At 34.5% G+C, this 25449-nt stretch overlaps 1 long non-coding RNA gene across 1 annotated transcript; it reads left to right on the top strand.

The window, feature by feature from the left end:
* The first annotated feature begins 8108 nt into the window (after positions 1-8108).
* Positions 8109-13910, top strand: LOC133882844 (uncharacterized). The gene is made up of 2 exons (XR_009902740.1): positions 8109-8671; positions 13573-13910. It is a non-coding gene; the product is annotated as an uncharacterized LOC133882844 (long non-coding RNA).
* The last annotated feature ends 11539 nt before the right edge of the window (positions 13911-25449 follow it).

Here is a 25449-nt window from a genome sequence, read left to right as displayed (position 1 = left end):
AGTGGTTTTTACTTTTAAGGTGCTCAAAAGTTTTTCCACTTCGTAACCAATTTTAGTGTTATGATTGTGATGATTTAAATTCAGCTTTACAAATTTAGTTTACATTTGTTTTACTTGTGTTGATTATCTCTAGGGGTGGAACACGATCCTTGTGTTTATCATAATCTTTTATTTGAAAAAAATTGACGTGTTTGTCACCAAGATCAGGAAGTTAGGTTTTTATGGTTGTTGATTTACATATTTATCTCTATTTATTAATTGCACAGAAAATTATAATGGCTAAACATAATTGAATTAACGTGACGTTACGACATCAGATATGTAATCTCGCAGTGGATATATATATATATATATATATATATATATATATTTCTTTCTTTCTGAAACACTAGAAATTCCTCACATAAACATAAGAGCTTACTGAAACACCTTGGCATAGTATTAAGATAACCATATTTTTAGTTACATACATACACACTAGGTGTATCAAATAAGTGCCACAGACGGCACATAATCATCCATAAATATACAACTAAATATAACTAAATTAGAGTCATGTTTACCCAAATTGATAAAGATAGCTCATCAGATACTAGCAACAAGCACACAACAGATGGTCTAGTAACCATCAAAGCTAGCAAAGGGACCTGCACTCAACCTCGAGATTTGCATCAAGGTCTATGTAAATATGACGTCATTATGTTTCCATAGGTAAACAAATGAGTTCCACTGTTTCAATAAGTATAAAAGTTAATGATTATTATGTTATGAATAGTGACAGTCATGTAATTTCTATATTATTCATGCAATACATCACTCTAGAAGACTCAAACCTCTCGGCTAATAGAGGACTCCAACCCCATGCTTAGAGATAATAGAGGACTCTAACCCCACATTCTCACTTTATTAGTAGCATTGGGGACTCTAACCACCAGCCCGAGGACTAGAATTACAATATTATTAACTTTCAATACTAGGGACTCCAACCATTAATCTGGGGGGACTAGAACCCAAAAAATGCATTAATGTCTTTTATTATTTGTTTGAAATAAAAATATGACAATATGCAATATCATATTCATGTGCATATAATCAAATCGATTTTTAAAAATCAGCAAATATTATATTATTAAAACCAGTATCATTCCTCAATAACTATTTCCATAATTACTGCTCATATTTAAAAAGCCGTTGTAAAATAACACAACAAGCAATATATTTATTAAAATCAATATCATGTCTTAGTAAGTACTCCGTACTTACACTCTCAAAAAAGGAACCTCAACTTCTTTTTTGTATATAAATCATATTCATAAAAATAATACATATATTAGTTCTTTTTCAAATAAATCATTGTTTATAAACTCTCATATCTTTATATTCATTACTTCATTATCTTGAGACGATCACTTATCTTAATCTTAAAACCTTGGTTTATGACTTGATGATGATGCTATATGACCAATACGATCAAATATGAACCTTGAGGATCAAGATATAAGATAAGTGAGGACAAAGTCGATGAAAGTCTTATAGACAATTAGAGGACTCATGATATTCAATGAGAACAAAGTCACTCGATAAAAGTCTCATAGACAATCAGAGGACTAGAAGTAAAGACAAGAATGTAAAGCGGTTTATATCTCTTTTACTTATGGTATTCATGAGGACAAAAAGTAAATATGATCAATTCATAAAAATCTTAAGGATGATTAGAGGATAATAAAAGTAAAGACGATCACTCATGCTATTCATGAGGAAAATATGTAAATACGATCATTCATGATATTCATGAGGACAAAATGTAAGAATTTAAAACAAAGATTTATGTTTAAACACCAAAGCAAGCATAAAACCTTGGTGATATAATGTTTACATATAAATTCTAAACTAAGAACACAATATAAAGATATTGAAATATAAATACAATCACTTACGAAAGTCATAAGATCAATTATAAGGACAATGAAATGTAAATACGATCACTAATGAAAGTCATAAGATCAATCATAATGACAATAAAAGTAAAGACAATTTACATCACTTTTGACCTTACTTCTTTTATCTCTTAACCTTATTAGGTCTTTAAACAACTTTTAACGTAATAGAACACAATCAAAATAGCATAGAGAGATGCTAAGTGAATCATATAATATTTTCTCAAAAGCTCACTTTCAAACCATATTTAGAGAGTTCTAGAACTCAATACGATAAAAGTGGTTTTAAACGCTTTCTCGGGAATATTCAAGAAACGACTTCATGCATGAATTACTTACGAAGATGATTGTGGAAAACTAGTATCTACTTCCTCCCTATGTGGTCGTGTGGTTTTCAGAGCAAAGGAGAATAACAACCACAAAAACTCCATGGGTAGCCGTGTAGTTGCAAGGAGAGAAAGAAAGAGAAAAACCAAATGAAAACTTGAGAAAAAAAGCTGAGAGTTCTTGCCTCCAAAGCTTAGGATCTATTCTTAGAAGAATTTGAGAGAAAATGGGTGCTAATTTCCGGCCATAGGGTGGTTTATAGGCTTGGAAAAGTTGAAACTTCCTTGATAAGTTAACCAAAGTCCAAGTTAGGGGCAGTATACTCCGAGCCAATTTTAAATGCTCAAACATACTCTGATGGACATTAAATTTCAAGGGTAGATAGAGGACTTCGATATGAACAATGTTTCTTTTTGGTTCGACTCATTTTGAGTTTGTTTGTCCCGGTTTTGACCTGCCAAAAGTTTCAATTTACTTGACAAGTTGTTGCAAAAAAAGACTTCAAACTACTTTTTGCATTCACACTTGCTTTACTGTTTTTTCTTTCTTTTCATAATTAATCTTGTGATATTTGATAATTTAAAGTCCAAGAAGTCTATAAAAGTGAGGTGGCTGGTCATGGGGTTAATTTTTAGACAGTTTTTAACTTTTGTCGGGAGTTGGAAGATTTAAGACCCGATTTTTAGTCCAAAAAGTCAGCTATCTTTGAATTGAATTCTGACTTCACTGGACTCAAATAGAAGTCAATTACTTGATAAATTTGATTCATATATGTCCAAACATATTTGTCAACCCCAAATATAGAAGTAAAGCGATAGTTAAAAAGCATTGTTCTAGGCGGATGAATAGTCTATTACTTGTTAGAAAAGTCAACAAATTAACTTTCATTGAAATTATACAAAAAGGTAGAGAATTCAAATACAAGCACAATGGACTTTAGTTTGACTTAATCTAAGTCCATTTGACTCAGGTTTAGTCCAGTTAAAGTTTTAAGCTCAAAAAGTCAACATAGACTTTAAAATGGTTAAAACTTAATTAGAAAGTTCCTAAATTTCAAGAATATTTTTAAAACAAATATAAAAGCTTAATAATATTGTTGTATCAACATTATCACTAAGTTGTATAAATGAATATGAGCTATTTAACTTTTTGGGTTTTACATGATCATATGTAACTTGAGGCATTTTCAACAGCACACAGATTTCACCCTTGATAGGGCATTTTTCTTGCATGCCTTGGTGTCCAGTCGGCAGATTGATATTTTCTCCATCATCATTGACTTTATTTACACAATTTTTCGAATCAATAAACTCTCTCTTGATTATGGTGGTGTCATTTGCAATGTGCTAAAATACTTTAAGGTCCTCTATCGTTCTCTTAGGGAGTTTGTCCATTTGAAGGGGAGTTGTTATGTTCTTACTCTTGTTATGATATTTTTTTTACTCTTAGTTTGAGCTGCTATTTTTGCTCCATAGACAACTGTGTTATTAATTTTTTTTATCTAGTGACTCTCTAGTTGTTAATTTTTGTGGTTAGATTTTGTGGTACAAACTCATGTATGGATTATGATATCCTTGTGTAAACTCATGCATGGATTATAGTATCTTTGTCACACAATATTCATGCTGATTATATTTTTCAAATCTCAATGCTTGTAATGAGGTTATTGTCACCAGAGAACAGATATATTGCACATTCGATCTTCTTTAGTCTAGTAATGGTTTATTAGGCTGGGGTGGGATTGTAATTATTGTTTTTTTTTTTCCCTATAATTATTGTTGAGTCTCAGTTGTGTTAGTTTTTTCAATGGATGGCCAAAGGGGGACATTGTTAGGTCTTAGAAATCGGCCTCATTCGGTGTTCAAAACTATTGTCGCAAATCTTTTCATATCCCAATAGTTTGGTGTGAAAAAGATGGTGTTTCTAGGGGTTTTGTTCTTTTCATCTGAAGCACATCAAAAGTACGTACTGATGTCACGTGTCTGAAGGTTTTAAAAGTGATTCTGTGTGGTTTCGTTAGAAGCATGTCAGAAGGCCATTTTGACGATGTAAGCTCAAAAGGCCATTGCCTGATTACGTTAGAACCACGTCAAAAAGCCGTCATGATAATGAAAGCTCAGAAGGCCATTGTTTGATAATGTCATAACCACATTTGAAAGTCGTCATGACGATGAAGCTTTGATAGCCTCTGTCTAATAACGTCAGAAGCATGTCAGAATGTCGTCATGAAGTTAAAGCTCATAAAAGCCTATGTTGATTTCGTCAGAATACTGTCATGACGTTACCTAACAAAACTTGTCAAGTGTGAGAAAATTAACGATGAAACCCTAGTTCCATCATGAAGGTAAAATTATCCTCATGACGCTGCTAGAATTTTTTGACGATAAAAATCAGACCTTTCTTTCTTTTGGTGACACTTCTTCCCTTGTCTCTCAAAATTAAAGAACGTCCATTTACCTTGGTAAGAAAGATTTTATCATCCATTTACCTAGAACCCTTTTAGATGTTTCCCTTCCTTCACCATAGTTGATCCAAGTAAGGTTTCCTAAAAGGCTTGAAGCTTTCTCTCACTTGGGTTTTGTTTCTCATAAAACCATACCATATACCTCCTTGAACCGAAAAGAAGTCTAATGGTGGCTCAGTAAGGAAATGCACTCGAAGAAGATTAGTTAGTGGTGAGCTACAGCGGAGCCAAGCAGCAAGCTTGTTGTCATGCGAAGTCTTAGCTTTACAAAGGGTTGTCAGTGTCTATGTTCATATTTTGTATCTTCTTTCATGATATTGATTTCTTGGGTTTGGCTATTTCAAAGTGTTTTTTACTTTTAATGCATTCAAAAGGTTTTCTACTTCTTAGCCAAAATATTTGTGTTGTGGTTGTTATGTTTTGTTGTTAATTATTGCTATTGGTTTATTGTTTATTTATTGTTTGTGTACTTTTGTTGGGGGTAGAACTCGGTTCCTAGTTCTTTCAATTTTCATTCATTTGATGTATTGTGGCCTTTCAATAGGCTTTTCACTTGATCATACAAACATAAACCTTTCAAGAGTAGGTGATTTTTCATACAAGTTACTTATTAAATAAAGGAAAAATTACAATTTAGTCCCCCAAACTGCTAGCCGTTTGGAAGTAGCCTCCTGAACTATCAACGCTTGGACTCTGGCCCCTCAAACTACCAAAAAGTTTCAAAAAGGCCCATTTTGTTGAAATATGCCTATAATACTCCTGCAATGTGTCATTTTTCAATTAAAAAAAAACTAAAAATTAAATTTAAAAAAAAAAAACTAAAAAAAAAAAAGTCAAAAAATTAAAAAAATTAAAAAAACTAAAATTTTATTTTTTATTTTTTAAAAAGAAAATGGGTGTTTGAGGGGAGGGGATGACATGCCACCCCTAAATTCATTTCGGGTGGGCGTGAGGCTACCTTAGAGGGGTGGCTTTTGGGCCACCCTTAGATCCATTTTAGGGTGGCCTGAAGGCTACCCCCGAACCATGGCTTTCGGGCCACCCCTAAATCCATTTCAGGGTGGCCTTTTTGAGGCTCTCGGGGTGACCGCACAGCCACCCTTGGCACCTGGGGGTGGTCGCTACCCACCCCCTAACCCCTGGGGGTGGCTTACGGGCCACCCCTAGATCCATTTTGAGGTGCCCCAAAAGCCACCCCCAAACACCAATTTTCTTATTTATTTTAAAATAAAATAAAATAAAGTTTTAGTTTTTAATTTTTTTTTAATTTTTAATTTTTAATTGAAAAATCCCGTGGCAAGGGTATTATTGGCATATTTCAACAAAATGGATTTTTTTGAATTTTTTTGGTAGTTTGGGGCTAGAGTCCAATTGTTTGTAGTTCGAGAGGCTACTTCCAAAACGGCTGATAGTTTGGAGGGCTAAACTGTAATTTTTCCTTAAATAAACAAAATCTATTTTGAAATCTCATAACCCAAACCATGGGACAATATCACAAGTTAACTTATAATCTATCTTATTTTCAAAAAAAGAAGAAGAAAAACTTATAATCTCTCTTACCCTCTCAAACGTTTTTTTTTTTAAATAACTTTCCATTTAAATAAACTTTCTTCATGCAATGTCTAGGAACATGGTATTTTGCATTGTATTATGTACTGAATCAATACATTTATTACCGTCCTTGATCAAGTTGATTTAATATATTTTGTTCAAATGCCTCCTCATTACTTACAAAAACTTTATTTTCTTTATTTCTTTCTTCTAAATTTCATCTTTTCTAAAATTCATATATATTTTAATAAAATATATGATTCGTGACAAGATATAGGAATATACTATAAGAGTTACATTTTTGGCATACTTTGATATTTTGATGGGTCACTTTAGCACACTTGAAAATTTTGGGGGTGCTGTGTCAAAAAGAGTGCAAACCCAAGTGCAGGCTTTCACAAGTAATAAATTATTGGTAAGTATGAGGTCGATCCACAGAGAATGGTAGATGCTAAGTAAATTTTTTATTATCGTGTAGAAAAGTAAATTGAGTTTTTTTTTGTTTTTGTTTTTATTTTTTTTTTTCCACTAAAGAGCGTAGCAATAGAGAGATGATAAACTAAAATTAAATTAACTAAACTAGATTAATAAAAGTGAGATTTGAGGAAATTAATAGAAAATACTAAGGCTTCATGGATCTACCTAACAATCTATTACGTATTCTTGAGACATATTTTTCTTTTCTCAACTAGGTAGAGAATCAACTCTTCTAGTCGGAAGATAAAACAATTAAGCGCAAGGAAAAATAAAATATAGAATGAACCTAGGTTGATAAAAATTTATAGGGATTAGGATAATCTTAAAAACCCTAGTAATCTCAGAAATTTGGAAGTGTAGGAGATTGAAAATCCAATCCAAGAAGGAAAAAGATTCCAAATTCGTCCAAATTTGCGGTCATTTATTGCGGGACGATTTTGGCATAGTAAACGTTAGACTTAGGAAAAACTTAGTTTAGACATATTTGTTGCTTTTTGTATCAGCTTTCCAACGCCGCTAATTTCACCGCAATCCAAAACTTGAGAAGAAAGTTATGATTAAAATACAAAGACGTGCTGATTCTAGATTCTTTTTAAAAATAACAGATTTTGCAGGCTTCTCTTTTCTTAAATTCAAAATTGATTTGGAGTTGAATCTTTCCAAAAGTGAGTTTGCCGACTCCGTTCTAATATTAGAATGAGAAATACTTGATGTCCCACTCTCATCCAACTCCTATCCCACCATTGTCTACATAGACCAATGATATGATTAAAAAAATCAGGGTCCACAACAATCTAACAACAATCTCTCTACTATCTCTTACATCATTGGTCTACGTAGACAATGGTGAAAAAGGAGTGGGATGGGAGTGGGACACTAAGCATTTCCTATTAGAATTTGATAGATTTTCTTCCAAAACCTGTAAAATACAAGAAAACACAAAAATAATACAAAACATAAAAGTATAACAAAACTAAGAGATTAACGTATGTGGGCTTGAATGTGTAACATTCAGTACTTATCAATTTATCATGCTTTCAAATCAAAATTTTCTTAAAGCTTTTGTATGAGAGTGTTCATGTAATATATCATGACTAGGGGATCATTCCCTTCACTTGTCTGTTTGAATCTAATTATGTTCTTACTAGTACAAATGTTTGGCTAAAAGCCATTCCAAAATCTTGAAATCCTAGCAAAAAGATATCACTTAACCCAAAAGCCACTTTACTGAAAAGCAATCATGCTTCCAAAAGCCACAACTACTAAAAAATAATTACTTGAATTAAATTACTTTAAGTATATATTATTTTCATATAATATATAAGGGCTAAGCCATACTCATCATTTTGATTATACATCAAAATAAAAAGTTTTTACAGGGAAAGAAAATCCATGGCTAGCAAATGTATTAAAAAACTTATGGTAGTGGTGGAGTCGCTTATTCTTATTCTCCTAAAAGTTCAAGCAAATTACCATGCCCATATTTCTTTCCGTCCCTCTCCACCTCCCATCCTACTTCCTCATTTCTCCGAACTTGATAAAGCTTATTCTAACGATCTTGCCTCTACCTATTTGTCTCCCTCTTCATTGCCCATCCCCTATCGTCAGTACTCCTTTAAACTTGATGAAGTTAAAAAAAAATGGCGTAAATGCATTCCAGATTTAATTGAATCTTGTGAAGAAAAAAACCTACCATCCAAATATCTGTTTGAAATTTGTATCATTGAAGGTCATTGGACATGTGTCAGAGTGAATGGCCTAAGACATACTAAAACGTCTTACCAGTGCATAGCAGACTGCATAAACAATCGAAGCGCTCGAGTCGCTCTTGCGCCTTGTTACTTAGAATGTTGTGATAAACATTTTAAGGAGCACTCAGAATGATGCCGTTTATACGCAGAATTCCTAGCCTAAGGTTTGATAAGAATATATTAACTACTTTCTCCCTTTCTACAACCAAAATTGATTGCCTATATTAATGCAAATACAGAAGCCATGCATCTCGTGGCTTGTTTTGTTTAGAATGCTTATCAATATTCTTACGTTCAAAAAGGAACTTTTCAATTGTTATATATATATTTGTAGTACATCGATTAATAGATTGTTTATTATCAATTATTTATTTCCATTCTCTATCTACAAAATGTTGAACATTGTTTCTTCTTTAACGTGTATTAAAACTTGACATCTCTAAGTATTTTCGAACTTACGAGGAGCATTTAATAATTAACTTCAATACCTAAAGTGATCTCAATGAAAATTTAAAGAAAAGTATATATTTCCTCCTTAAACTACCAACCTAAGGGCGGAGGAAAAAAAAGGGATCGAAAGGGGTCAAATGTCCCCCATCACCTCCCAAAATTTCTTTCTATTCCGATAGAATTTCTCCAGATGTCCTGTTTGCTCACCCTCAATCATTCATCGAGGGCAACTTTTCCAAGAAAACAGAAATTCACGTCTCATGCTGACGCGATTTTCTTTCTTTCACGGTACTGTAATTAGGTTAGACGAAAGTTGAAGAATATGAAGGTTGAAAACAACTTTTATTTTATTTATTTTATTATTTTTTTTAACCTATTAAACACTAGTTTGATTAATTACAGCATCTCTTTGATAGAATAAATGAACACGTTATCGTTTCACCCTAGTGAAGTTCTGATTTATGAAACCAATGTACCGTCAAACTCAAACGTTGCCTTAAAAAAGTAATCATACTGTCACACAATTACAACACTTACAGTAAGTCTCTCTTCAAACTCGCTTAAAAAGCCATGCATATTTATATATCAAGTAACTATTTTTTTCCTAGAAAAAAAAAAGGGTTAAACACACTTAATTTTCTGAAGTATCCGTCATTTTAAAAAAAAAAAATATCATGTACTAACAAGAATTACACTTAAGAATGTATCAAACTACAATTTTGTTGCAATTAAGCCATTTTTTTTTGTCATTCTACCAAAAAAACCCCATATTTTCTGGAAAAAAAAAAGTAAATAAAGAAATCAAAATTAGCAATTTTTTAAAACTTAAGGTATAATCAATTTTTTACACTAATTAATTTTATATTTGTTATTAAATAATAAAATTATTTACGTAAATTTAATATTTAAATTACTCTTTTGAATTAATTATTGATAATTAATATATATATATATATATATATATATATATATATATATATATATATATATATATATATATTTATGTTGTTACATTTTTTAGTTGCTTGAAATATATAGGGACAAATATAAAAAAGCCCCATGAACTAACAATTAATTTTAAAATAGTCACCTCAGTTTTCAAATGTGCTAAACTTGACCGATTAAACTGTCAAAGTGTGCCAAAAAGGCCACTTTTTTTAATTTTTCTTTTTTATGATATTCCCTATAAAACCCTTTCCACGTGTCATATATCTTATTAAAAAATAATTAAATATTAATTTTCTTTTACATAAAAAATTAAATTTAAAAATCAAGGAAAAAAAATACAAAATCTGAAGGGGTAGTTCAAGCCACCCCAGGGCCGAACCACCCCCGAATGGCAAAATGGGGAAGCCGAAACCACCCTCAAGGGCCTTAAGGGTGGTGCGACTACTTCCGTTTGGCCTGGGGATAGTTTCGGCCACCCCCTCCAGCCGGGTGGTTCAACTACCCCCAAGGTGCCAAAAAGAAAAGAAAAAAAAGTTGGGGTTTGGCTAGAGAGGGTGGCCAAAACCACCCTTAAGGTACTAAAAAGAAAAGAAAAAGAGTTGGGGTTCTGCTGGAGAGGGCGGCCGAAACCACCCTCATGGCCCATGGGGGTGGTTAGACAATCTCAATGGGCCAAACCCCCACTTTTTTTTATTTTCTTTTTGGCTCCTTGGGGGTGGCCGAACAACTTCATGGGCCATGGGGGTGGTTTCGCCACCCCCAAATCTACCGTAAGGGGTGGCCAAAACCTCCTCCTGGCCAAACAGGGGTGGCCCTACCACCCCCAAGTTCATTCGAGGTTGTTTTGACCACCCCTATTTTGCCATTTTGGGGGTGGCTGAACCACCACCTAGGGCCCTTGGGGATGGTTTTAGCCACCCCTAGGCAAAACAGAGGTGGCACGGGTGGTTCAACCAACCCCAAATGGCAAAATGAGGGTGGCCGAAACCACCCCTAAGGGCCTTGGGGGTGGCGCGACCACCCCCGTTTGGCCTAGGAGTAGTTTCGGCCATCCCCTCCTACCGGGTTGTTTGGCCACCCCTAATGAGCCAAAAAGAAAAGAGAAAAAGTTGGGGTTTGGCCAGAGGGGGTGACCAAAACCACCCCCATGGCCCATGGTTCAGCAACCCCAAGGGGCTAAACACCAACTTTTATTATTTTCTTTTTGGCTCATTAGGGGTAGTCGAGGCCATGGGGGTGGTTCAGCCACCCCCAAATCGGCTGTAGGGGGTGGCCGAAACCTCCTCCAAGCCAAACGGGGGTGGCACTGCCAGTTTGGCCACCCGCATGTTGCCATTTAGGGGTGGTCGAACCACTCATAAGGATCAAAATGGGTGTAGCCAGGCACCCCCACTGGCCCAAAGGGGTGGCTCGTTCATATTTATTATTATTATTATTATTATTTTATATTTTCCTTTTCTAAAAATTTTAAATTTTTATTATTTTTTAATGAAATATATAATACGTGGCAAGGGTATTATAGGAATATACTAAAAAAAAATAGTATTTTTGGCATACTTTGGTAGTTTGATGGGTCACTTTAGCACACTTGAAAATTCAGAGGACTATTTTAAGATTAGCTGTTAGTTCAGGGGGCTTTTTTTATTTTTTATTTTTTAATTGTCTTTTCTAAATATATAATTGTAGTTATCTAAGATTAGGGAGAGCCACAACGTTTCTATTAAGTCCCAATCAAATTCTAAACAAGCTCGTGTTGAGGTAGGCTAACGTTAAGTGTGAAAAAATAAATTGTAAGTTATATTAATAGGCTTTAAACAATAAATAAATTTGGTTAGATTAATTATTTATTTCATTAGTTATATATATATTGATCAATTTTTGTTCAACTTTTTTGTTTAATCATACCGAGAGTGAACCAAAATTCTAACTCTACCATTGGCCGCCCCATTTTCAATGCCCCCCACCCCCCGCACACGCTCGCTCCTCACAATGACTTAAATACCTTTCATAATTTTTTTTTTTTTTTAAAAAAAGAGATTAAATTTGTCTTTTTGTTGGCCTTAGGGGGGCATTGACAAGTTTGATAGTTTCAGGGGGACATTGATAATAAGGTGGTAATTTGAGGGGGGTTATGTGTACTTTTCCCAAAATTTTAACATTATCATACCATTAATTATCACTTCTTTTTCTTTTTTCTTTTTTTTCTTTTTTTTTTTTATCTACTTACCAAAAAAATGTTCTTATAATTTTGTATTTATCATGTTTTCTATGGTAAACATGCATAGATTTCCAAGTGATTACCAAATAGAGTAATTTAATTTGATTATAGCACTAAAAATCTTAATTTAGTGAATTACAACGATAGAAGTCTTGAATATTGTGAATCACCTTGTATAAGGTTTTGAAAAATGAAAATATATGATTGTAATTATGATGACAAAAGTCATTTCTTTGGTACTAGCTCCACCGATTTCCTTTTTATTAAAAAGAAAAAGAAAAAGAAAAAACGTAAGTAGAAAAAAAAAAGAAAAAAAAAAAAGAAAAAGAAAGAAAGTATAGTACCAAGATTTTTGTTTTAAAAAAGGAAAAACTTCACTTAACCCCCTTGAATTTTCATAACTTTTGCAATCTCACCCCTTTGTTAGTATTTTCTGTTAAATCCTAACAGAGGGGTTGAGAAATTCCCAAAACACCTTTGTATTTTCCCTAGTTTCTTTATTTTTCTTTTTTCGATTTCACTTTTTGTAATTTAAGAGTAGTTTTTTAATTTCATAAAGTTTACTAAGGTATGACGATATTTTATCATTAGACCATCTAATTTAACCCCAAACCCTAATGAGAGGGTTGCGATTGCAAATTTTTTAAAGTTTGACATACTAAATTGAGAGTTTTTGAATTTTGGGAGGAGGTTGCAAAAGCGATGAAAGTTCATGAGGATTAAGTGAAGTTTTCTCTTAAAAAATTAATCTTTTTCATTTACCTGAACTTTTTGTAAAGAATGTGTTGCACAAGTCATTTTATCTCTACCTATTCCAACAACTACCGTCTCATCTCACCTTTAATAAGTAAAAGATCATTTCACTTTATTTTTTATGATTTCCATGAGCTTGTCTTTATCAGTATTTCCCTTGCTCCTCACCAACATCAACATTCTTTCTTAGGGCATAACACTTTATCCCTTTCCCTTTGTTGAATATTCTAATTAAATTTAGATTTTTTGTTTTTGATATCCACACTAAACGTCCTTGTGTTGCATATTAAAGTGAAATTTAAGGTTTCTCATTTATGGGAAACATATAAGTCACATATCTTGTTATGTCAATCGTATTGCAACATTCTCAAACAATTTTGGCATCAATATAGAGAATATTGGTCTTAAATATATGCTACTATATAAAGAAACGTCACATTAAGCAAAATAGATCTAATGGTCGAAGTGGACAAGTGAGATGATGATTACTTAATGGCTTTGGCTATTTAGTAGCCATGTCTAAATGTACCACAAGCGTAATAAGCTTTCACTTTTTTTGCTTGTCATTTGTGCATTACCCATAATTTTTATCTAATTGACCCTTATACTAAATGAACTCAAATCATGTTTTTCCATGTTCTTCTCTAATTTATTTATTAATCTACATTTCACACATAAAGCTCGTTATGATTACAGATTCATGTGGAGGCTTCTTAAGGAATGCACAGGGGCAAGACTTCGTAGATAATAGTTCTCAATTGTACCTCGTTTCAAATAATATTTTTATGAGTTGCAGAATAATGTTAATTAAGGACGTTTTACCACTTGATTTGATACCATTTTGTTTTTAAGTTTCTATATTGGACCATTTTGGACCCAAAACTATGTCATTTGGGAGTTGAGTTTTATATGGGATTTGTATATCTTGTTTTATGGCTGGAGAATTTAGAGTTATCAGTTGATGTATTGAGACCCAAAAAATAATATGCTTTTGTAGACAACATTTTATATAAATACTTGTTATTCTTACTAAATATTGTGTTTGTCAAGCCCCCAAATTCCCCATTGTAAGAGAAATTGGAAACATGTCTGTTTTACTCTTTTACTCTTGTTGTCTACACATGATTGGGTGCAAATAGTATACATGCATGTTGGAGAAATTTACCATTAACTTACATATAAACCATAACCATTATAAAAAAAAATAACACCAAAGCTCTAAAGCGTAAACATCATTACATTCAACCTTAAGTATATACAACAATATCATAATATAATAATATCACATCTGTCTCGCTCCAAATTTGGGTAAATCAACAGGGTACAAAACTCAAGCGTTCATAATGAGAGTATAAAACTTTACATAAATATTCCCAAGGAAATAAAAATTACAGCAAGAAAATTTGAAACTTTTTATTGATCATAAAATTTAGGGAAAAGTCTACATACTCCTCTTAAACTACCACTCAATTGACAATATCCTTCCAAACTTTTAATTGGGACTGTCCCTCTCAAACTACCAAATATTGTCAATGTTCACCCAATGAGGAAAATACCCTTACTAAAATAAAACAAAAAAATATATATTAAAAAAAAAACTAAATATTAAAAAAAAAAAAAAAACATAAAAAACTAGTGGTGGCCAATTTTATTTTAATTTTTTTAAAAAATAAAAATTAATTTTTTAAAATAATTTCTTTTGCATTTTTTAAAATTATTATTTTTTTTCGAATTTATAGAGGTATTTTTATCTTATTGAAAAACTTGTAGTGTCATTTTTGTTTTTTTGTTGGTCTTGGGAAATTGACAATTTTTTGGTAGTTTATGGAAGACATTGTCCCAATTGAAAGTTTAGAGGAGACATTGTCAATTGTGTGATAGTTTGAGGGAGGTATGTCGGCATTTCCCTAAACTTTAATACTATGATTCGGAGCTTCATTACTCTATACATCAAAAAATATCTAAGAGCCCTGAAGAAACTATACTCCATGTAGGGAGGTCACTGTCATTCTAAACCTTGGACAAGCTAAATGGTGATGTAGGGGATCATTTTCAATAATATCTGGAAAAAAAAAATACTAAAAAAAAAAGGCAAGTTTTACAATTCAGTAAGTAAACACAAAACATGGTGCTAAAACATTGATTCTCAAAATATCCTTATTACAAGTCATAATAGTTCATGTAAAATCATTACTTTAAATAATAAGAGCTTGAACTTGGAAACATAATTTCATAATTATTTTTAATCATTATGACTTGTAAATGAATCAAATCTTTCATTCAGATTTTCATGAACAAACTTCTCTTCATTTTTCATAAACACTGTTATCTCGTGTAACATATTTACACCATTGGGCCATTTTCGCAATTCTTAAATCCTCAGTGGTACAGGTTAGCTTGTCCCGAAGAACTGCAATGAGCTCAATCCTGTGGCCACAAGAGAGCTACTAGAGTGAGAGCTTCTCTAGGAGAAGGCCACTATAACTGATAGTTCACACGTACAATACAGTGTGGTTGCCATGCTATCCATACAACACAAACATCATCATAGTGAGCTCATAACATACCCGGTACTGGTCATAACATCATTGAGTTCATAAACGCATATACATCATAGAGCTTATAATCTTTGTGCATAACATTTGCATGTGCATTTTCATGAATCATTATAAACATATTCGTGACATCATAGAATTTTTGTAAAAATTTCATAATCATGTTTCATGTCATTAAACATCATGGAAATCAATTTAAACATTTTTAAAATCCTACTTAACATTCCTCATTTGCCGTGCTCGTACTATTACCCCCTTACAATTTAAGGTTGGCGCATCCCAAAGGACCTCATTAACTCCATTGTTGTTCCTTACTTTCTTTAACTAAGGAAATGCTATTTCCTGACTTTCTTTAACTAAATTTCTCACATTTGTCGTAACCCTACCCAACAATAACCTAATGACCAAACGGTTAGCAACCCAACAGTCTCTGTTAATCCATCATTCTCCTTTCCATCCTCATGTAGCATTTCTCAATTCTTTCAAAATTAGGGTTAAGTCCAAAATTTAACCTTATCATCTGTTACTTCATTTTCCTCCTAACACTTCCATTGTCCTTAAATATTTTATTGTATTACTAGATTAAAATATTCTAGTTTAAGCTTGTTAGGACCAATTTCAAAAGGCCCACATCCGAATCAAGAACAAGGGGAAGATTCAATCCATGGGCCCATGATTACGGGGCACCAAAGCGGCCTTTCAAAGGTACAAATTATTAAAAGACACTGAAACACGGCAAACACGGAATAAGCCATGATGCACACAAATGCCACAGAACAACAAAGAGTGTTGGGGATAATGTGCATAAAATTATGTGCAGCAGAAAACCATCCCAAAAACAAGATCAAACTTTATAAAGAACATGCATTGAAAGAACATACTATTTTTAAATCAAAACAAAGCAAGAACCACCTACTTGGTTGTACAGACACTTGCTATGGGCAAAAATTTCTTCTCTTGCTTCTCCACTGAAGAACACGACCTGCCTTGGGATTTGTTGAGAACTTCAAATATTCTCCCCCAATGACTGATTATAACCAAGAGGGTGGCTCTCAAAGTGCTCTCACAATTTCTATTCTTGAGCGTGCTCAAGAATAATATTAATAGCATCATGTCTCTATTGACTAAAATGTAACAACTTAATTGTGAAGGTTGCAGAAACCTCTATTTATAGGCTTTGAATACTTGGAGAGGTAAAAAATATTGGAAATGTGGGACTATTATAGGGGACAGCTATGGTTAGGAAAAACCCTAGCCTTCACACCCTTTGTAGTGCACGGCATGGGCTAGGAAATTACTCCCAGCCTAGGTGCCTATTCCAATGTCTTTGGCTTGGATTTTATCCTAAGACCAATTACCTATTATGCATTTCTATGCACTCTCTTTGTAGCCCAATGTTTTAACAACTTCAAATAAGCAACCCAATAAATACAAGCCTGTTAATGGTTAATTTACATAAACTTGGAGATTGACCTAACGGGAAAAAAAAAAAAAAAAAAAACTCCTAATAGCCTTGCGACACTTGTCATCTCATGACTTGTCACAAGTTAGTATTTAATTATGATGAGTCACAAATATTGTATATTTGGACCCCTTAATTTGCATTTATTAAACCCTTAGTTTTGTTATTTTCTGATTTTTTTGGTTAGTTTTAGTGTTTTGCAGATCATTGAGAGAGAAATTAAGGTTTTGAGGCAAAAAGGCTGAAAATTCAGATTTTCTGGAAATGGGCTCGAGCACAGCCCTATTGAGCTCGAGCACACGTGCCCACAACAGCGCCTTTCACCCGAATGAGCACAAGCGCATCCATGTTGAGCTCGAGCTCACGCGCCTGCAATAGCCCTCAGCAACCTTTCACCCGAGTGGGCTCGAGCGCACCCCTGTTGAGCTCGAGTGCACGCGCCCACAACAGCCATCAGCGCCCTAACGAATGCCCGAGTGCGCTCGAGCACACCTAAAGTGTGATCGAGCACACTTATGCTGACCTGGATATGCAGAAACCCTAGCTAGCTCTATAAATACCCCTCTTTCTCATTTCTTTCGAGAGAGGCCGCTTGGAGAGCGCCCTAGGCGCCGTTTTCTCTATTTTTTTAGTAGTGTGCTCGAGTGCACTGCTGACCTGGATATACAAAAACCCTAGCTAGCTCTATAAATACCCCTCTTTCTCATTTCTTTTGGGAGAGGCCGCTTGGAGAGCGCCTTAGGCGCCGTTTTCTCTGTTTTTTAAGGTTCTTGGGTGATTTTCACCTAGAACTTTCATATTTTGTAAGTTCCTTTGATTTTTAATGGATTATTGTTGTTTATTTATGCTTTCCTTAGTCATGTATAGCTAAACTCTCATCTAGGGTTGAGGATGAAGCTTCACTATTGAAGAGAAACTATGTTTACATGCTTGTTTATGCTATTTGAGTTTATGAGCTTTTGATTTCTAATTGTTCTACTTCTATTCGATTTTTGAGATGATTTTTAGGTATCTCTTGTGATTTCCGGATGCAAGTGATAATTTGAGGTTATCTCATTTAATTGATTGCTTGGGTTTTATTTATCAAAACATTGGGTATTCATTGTGTTTCATTCAACGGGTACATTTGATGATTTGGTGAAAAATCAGATATCCATTGTGATTTGTTCTTTGAATGGGTACAATGGATGATTTGGGGAACACCGGGTATCTTTTGTGATTTGTGTAAAGAACGGATTCATTGAATGATTCAAATGATTTTTGAAGCAAAGTAGAGCATACCTAAGATTTGTATGTGTGAACTTCAAATATGTGTTGATGAGCATGAGAATATGTTGCTATGAATTGGTGGGTGTGGATTCTAAAACCTTAGAACCCTATCTTTTGATTTGTTAAGTTTAAGTTTTATTTTGTTTCAAAACCCTAAATTTGGAATTAGGTTAAAATAGGATTAGTTTGAATAGAGATTAATTTTCGCAACACAAACTTCGCACTTGCAAAACGCTATATTGCAAACGATCAGTGCACTTGCGAGTTAAATAAATTTGCACAACAAGTTTTTGGCGCCGTTGCCGGGGAATTGTTTTGTTTGTGAAAATTAACTTTTGTTTGAATTGATTTTATTTTTCTACTAGTTTAGGAAGATTTGTGTTTCATATAGTTGTTATTTTGTTTATGTTTTGTGTTCCAAAAAAAAAAAAAAAAGAAGAAGAAGAAAAACAGAAGGAAAAAAAAAATTGGTCTTGTTCTTATTCTGTTTCTGCACTTTCTATGTCTGTAGAATCCGAGTCTCTGTGACTGCGCTCGAGTGCCCTCTGTACTGCGATCGAGTGCACATCTGTGGGCAGCGACAACTTTGAAGCTACTTAGTTAAAAAAAAAAAAAAAAAAAAAAAAAAAAAAAAAAAAAAAAAAAAAAAAAAAAAAATTAGTTTTCTTTTTCTGTTTGTTTTGTTAATATTTTGTTTCTGTTTTACCTTATTTTATTGTTTATTTTTATTCTTTTAGTTTATTTTAGTTTTCTTTTAAAAATTAAAAAAATATAAAAAAAATAAAAAATAAACTTGGTTCATTTCTTTGGTGGGATATTTGCATGCTATAGGGCGTGAGTGAAGTATGAATTTTTATTTTGATAATTATAGTGATTTTTCTGTACAACATGCTTCGCCTAGTGGTAGGACACCGGCTCCAACCTACTACCCTCACAATTTCTAACCATATGGATCATGTTCATATTGCTCCGATCCTTATCATAGTGCTTGTAATTGTCCTTCCTGGGGACAATTCTGCAATCTTTCATTTGAGTAAATGAACACCACTTTCTCTAGCTCGGGGTTTGATTTTAATTCCAATATTTGCAACCCGGACTGGAGCAACCATCCTGATTTCTTGTGGCAAGATCAAGCCATGGGAAATTATGCACCCCAATTTCAGGAACTGCACCATCCTGAATATCCGCAGTTCGATACATAATCTTCCCATCCTTCATCCTTCAATCAACCAGCACCACAGTCATCATTGGAAAACACTCTCAAGGCCTTCATGCATCTCACAGGCCAAGCTATTAGTGACATGAAGAATGCTACTGTGGAAAACACTCAAGCGATTGCCAGGATAAAAGGATAGATGGAATATCTGGTTGCTGAAGTCACCAAAATAGAGGAAGAAGAGCTTCAGGGTCAGTTGATGTCTGACGGGCACTACATGATTGATGAGGATGATTCCAGCAATCTTCATCATGAGCATGTCCAAGCCACTGCCACACTTGGGAGTGAGGTAGTTTTTGAGGAAACTGTTGATGAGCCAAGTCTGAATGGTCTTTTTGGAGAGAGCTGTGATCAATTCGAATTCAACCTTGACTTGGTACCTAAGTGAAAAATTAAATGGACTTCTAATTTTATCAAGTGTGTGTGAACAGTGTGCAACAAAATATTAAATGCGAAATTAAAGGAGACAAATATTTTGTTGATGAAGTGGAAACTCAATTAAGAGAAAAATCACTTCGGGGCAGCCAAACCCAGGATATCCACTATTCAGAAGACAAAGCTAGATACAAGATTGTAATACTCACATATACCCGATGCAGTGGTCGTACCTTGCTCTCTAACGTGTAACCCAACACGAACGCTTCCCAACCAAGTCTCCTACCTGAAGGGGTCTTCAATGGAATCCTTTACCTTAGGGCCAACCCATAAGATAGACTTCACAGCTGATCAAATCACACACTGGCAAAGCTAGAGAGCTAGCAGATCTTCAATATCTCCATAAACACGCTCTCTAAGCTGTAGAGAATTCACCACCGAATTCTGTGTTGAATGCATGCCCAAAACCCCTTATTTATAGGCTTAGGAAGCTCTAAATTGCATAAAAAATGGAGTCTTTGGCACGCGCGTCTAGACGAGAGCCATGGCAGTCCGAACGGGCAACTTTTTCCTTGTCCAAAAAGTAATTCTAGAATTTTCGCAGGGCCGTCCGGACGCAATATGTTTTCTTCTGGATGCTTCTATTGGCGGTCCAAACAATCAATTTACAGAAAATTTCGTTAGCTTTCCAATGACGCCGATTTCGTCCCAATCCAATATTTGAGTAAAATGTTATGATCAAAATACCGGAGGGCATCTGGACTGCTTGACCGAGAGTTCGGACGGTTAACTACAATCGCCTTTTCAAAACAACACTGAAAGCTTCCATAACAAGGCCGCGTCTGGACGGTTGCACTTCGGCTATACGTAATTACCATAATAAGGCTAGGAACTCCGGACCCTGAAGGTTGATGTCCAGACGGTTGAACTGGTGCACGTAATTTCCATATTTGAAGCTTGATCGTCCGGAACATGAAGACTGATGTCCGGACGGTTGAACTTTGTATGCAAGTCTTGTCTTATAGAGGACATCGTCCGGACAGGATCACACATCTTCCGAATGGTTTCAGCCGCCTTCCCATAACTGTGTCTTGAGACAGAAACCCTAATGCTTGTCAAACACTGAATGGCGTCCGGACGGTATTGCCACGTCATCCGAATGGATGCACTTGAACACTGGGATCTTCTCGAACTCTGAAGAGCGTCCAGACGCTTTACCATTACGTCCGGAAGGATGCAATCTTGAACTGTTCGAAGTTTCTAGACACTGACGGGCGTCCGGATGGAAAGTTCTCGTCGTCCGGACGGATGATGCTGTGGATTATTGGGCGTCCGGACGGTATATCACGTTGTTCGGACGCCTAGCAAGGAACCGAAATAAATCCTTGAAAATGTCACAGAATCTTCTCGAAGAACATAGCTGAAGAGTAGACTCTGGATAAAACAGCATCCCTGTGAAAGCAGCAACATTACATAGAAGTGATTTTGTCCAACAGAATGCAGCCAACACAAAAACTAACACTAAGCAAGATGAGGCCTTATTGGATTCCACTTCTGAGATACGACCTGAGAATGGGGACACCACTGAGATATCATTCCCCAACACATCTTCTTGAGTAGCTGAGGAGGAAGAGAAATGAGAGCACTTATAGTCTGTTGAGCACCTGGAGCACACAGCGCCCCCGTCAAATCCAAATTCGTCCAACGACAAGGAAATGAGTACTGAAGCTCATTCCTTCATCACAATCCCTCTTGAGACACTTCATGAGCCCCAAGCTTCAATTCTTCAATGTCTCAAAGAGCCATCTTGTGCCAAAACTGTCAAGGATCCATGCACACAAGGTCAAAAATCTAGGAATCGTCATCCTAAGAAGATCTTTCAAATCAAGCAAGTTGTCAACCTAAGAAGGCAACCCATTCTACCAGAAGGATATCAAATTTTAAAGAAGAAAGGGTGGAAGGGATTTGTTGGACATCCACAAGATCAGGGAAGGCGCTGTAAATTTTGTTTTCCATTTTACTTTCCGCACATTTAATTTCTTTCATTTTTCATTTAATTTCTTGTTATTTAATTTTTAGTTATGGCAATAATTAACCTTTTGATGTTTGTTTCTATGAGAAAATGTTACTGTTAGTTTTGTTGACAGGTGTTTGATGTTTAAGTTTTGGGGACTCCCTGGCCTTTTTCACAGCTCGGATTTTCCTTCCCTTCTAGTAACGTATTTCTACACTACACATTGAGGATAATGTGTAATTCAAGTTTGGGGGTATTTTATGAAAAAACACCATGTCTGTTTGTTTTTTTTTTTTTTTTTTTGTTCTAGAAATTTTTTTTTTTTTTTAAAAAAAAAATTGTGTTATGTGGTTGTCAAGTTTGAGTTATACTGTAACTTTGGTTTACATTTCATTGGCTTGCTTAAAGTTTTGAACACATCATGTCATTAGGAATCTGAGTCTTTTGACTTATTTTTAGGCTAGTGAGACTTCACTTGTTTCGAGTTGAATTATCACGAGCACATTAGCATGTAATCTATGGGGTATGAATTTGCGCTTAATTGTGTATTTTGAAAGTTGTTGGATGACCTATTGACAAATAACCTTGGCTTGCAAGATATATATATATATATATAATAAAAATAAAATAAAAAATCTTCAATTTGAGTTCTCATTGAGTAACCGGGCCTCTTACCTCACTAAGCATTGAGTGTTCGCGTAAAAAGATGAGAATTTCAATTTAGATTATTATATGGCTAGTTTGGCTTCGTAGCCTTTTTGACTTGAGTAATTAAGCCCTTAGGGATGTTTCTACATCTAGTGCCCTAAAACCATTTGGTTTGGGAGTCACTGGCCCAACACTCGTTACATAGGTCAATTAGAAAGCTTAAGGGAGCCGAGCATTGCACAGCCTACATAAAAAACAAAAAAAAAAAATATAAACAAAATTAAATAAAATAATTTGCATATCTTGCCTTGGTTGTTTCATTTGATAGGGATTCCAACGATTTTTGAGGTACTTGATAAGTCTTGAATTATTCGATTCAAGACCCCTTAATTTGCATTTGTTAGACCTAGTTTGTGTTGTATATATAACGTTTTGTTGTAGTTTTGTGTTATGTCTTATTTTCAGATATTAGTAAAAATCTAGTTCAAAACATTTGAATTAGACCTAAAAATACATCAAGGGCAATTTGGTCATTTTCAGAGTTCGAGGTTGATCTTGAAAAGATGAAAATCGTCCAAGGCATTTCGATCGATCGATTATTTGTATAGCCAATAATTCGATCGATCGACTTTCAGTCGACCCAACTTCGATCGATCTAGATGCGATCGATCGATTCTCAGAACATCATACACTCGATCGATCGAAGTAATATATTCGATCAATCGACTTCGCATCTTCCAGAAGGTTTAGATATTTCCAAATCTTTGTACGATCCAAATCAAAAGTTGAGTTCTATGGACAGAAATGGACGGCGACCAGCTCTGAATACTTGGCTAGAATTAACTCTTGTAGTCTTTTTGTAAATCCAATTTCCTATATATATAGAATTCGGATTTAGGTTTAGTTTATGCACCTTTTGGGGGTTTCGGATTTTCTCAGGTTTATCACTTTAATTTCTTGTGTTTTAGTTTACTTTGATGTACGTTTTCTGGGCTTAATTCTAGAGAGCTTATCTCCTCTGCATTTCTTCTTTAAATTTCAAGTGTAATTTAGGTTTGTTCTTGGTTTTTATTTTCTTTGTAGTCCGAATTTCCTTAGTTTAATAAAGTTGTTTTTTATTCATTTTCTTCTTGTTTCTTTACTGTTTTCCTTAGATTTCATGCTTAGATTAGATTCAATTATGCATAGCTAAACTGTTCCTTAGGGTTTTGATCAAAATCTTTTCCAAAAACCATAGAGTGTTCTTGATGTTCTTAGGATTTTCTTGATAAATATTTGATGATTGTATAAGACTAGAGGATATCAAAACTCATGCTAAAAGGTTTTGTTATCAATATTCTAATCTAATTATTCATGAAAAAGAGTTATGCTTGTCTATGAGTTTTCTTAGATTCATGAATAAAACTAACATTTTTGAAAGAGAATGATGTCTTGTGCAATGATTCTATTTGGCATGATGCATGTTTACCTATTAGAGTCACCTTATAGGGTATGCTAGGGAACACCAGTCGTTTCACACCTTTGGTAGTCTAAATCGTTTTTCAATTATAGTGTAACTTTTACGTGATATGATCGGTGTGAAACTAGATACCTTATCATTGTGACCTAATTAGGGTTTTCATGTATTGTGTATGCTTATTAGGATGTCTTATAAAGTAGTAAGCTAGGGAACATTAATCACCCCACACCTTTTGTAGTGTAAACATTTTTAATTATAGATTAATCTTTACGTGGGGTTGTTTAATGTAAAACTAGGTGCTTTACATTATGTTTTAACCAAAGTATTTTCATGTCGAGATCGTCGTAATGGTTGACACCCATTACGCCTCATTTCATGCATCTTAAGAAGATTCATATAGACGTTAAGCATTCCGTTGGTTGAGGATTGGATAAGATCATTTCCCTAAGTTTCTTTAAGTTTGTTTCATTTTCCGCTTTTCTTACTTCTTCGTTGTAGCTTAAATTCTACAACCTTGAGTTTAGTTTTATTGTTAAGTTAAGTTAAGTACACTCCCTCGAATATCCCGTTATGCAAAACAACCTCAAATCTCTGTGGTTCGATAACCCTTACTATAGTACAATTGATTCGTACTATTGCCAAGTGGTTCAATATATAAATTTAAAATCCACGTAGTCAAGTCGGCTACCAGTACTTATCTTGAGATTAAGATGAAACCTCATGATTGTATGTTAATTTCACTCTAAACTTTTGAGAACATGTGACGTCTTAATTGTCCATTTATGAGTGATTCAATGTTGAATCCCCTGTTGATGTTGGTGATGGTGTTTGTCTTTTTAAGCATGCTAATGATGTATAAACCATGGTTTGTGTGAAAACTCTTTCTTGTTGACAACATAGTGTTTCAATGTTTGTGGGTATCATTTCTGACAAACCCTCACGAGACTTCACACATCCACTAGGGAGTTCTAAGGGTTTACAAGGCTTGTTGCATATGCTAAATGCAACCGTCTCTCCCACGAAAGAGGACTTATATTTCATGCTTTGATTTTGTTTTTCAATTTGTTTCGCTAAAGGACTAGAAAAATGTAAGTTTGGAGGTATTTGATGAGTCACAAATATTGTTTATTTAGACCCCTTAATTTGCATTCGTTAAACCCTTAGTTTTGTTATTTTCTGATTTTTTTGCTAGTTTTAGTGTTTTACAGGACATTGAGAGAAAAATTGAGGTTTTTAGGCAAAAAGACTGAAAATTTGAATTTTCTAGAAATGAGCTCGAGCGCATGTGCCCACAACAACGCCTTTCACCCAAATGAGCTCGAGCACATCCATGTTGAGCTCGAGCGCACGCGCCTACAACAGCCATCAGCGCCCTGACGAATGCCTGAGTGTGCTTGAGCACACCTAAAGTGCGATCGAGCGCACTTATGCTGACCTGGATATGCAAAAACCCTAGCTAGCTCTACAAATACCCCTCTTTCTCATTTCTTTCTGGAGAGGCCGCTTGGAGAGCGCCCTAGGCACCGTTTTCTTTTTTTTTTTTAGGCTTCTTGGGTGATTTTCACCTAGAACTTC

The sequence above is a fragment of the Alnus glutinosa genome, chromosome 11, assembly GCF_958979055.1.
Source record: "Alnus glutinosa chromosome 11, dhAlnGlut1.1, whole genome shotgun sequence".
NCBI classification, from domain to species: Eukaryota; Viridiplantae; Streptophyta; class Magnoliopsida; order Fagales; family Betulaceae; genus Alnus; species Alnus glutinosa.
Note: the sequence above shows the minus strand (reverse complement) of the source record. Positions and strands in the feature narration are given on the sequence as shown.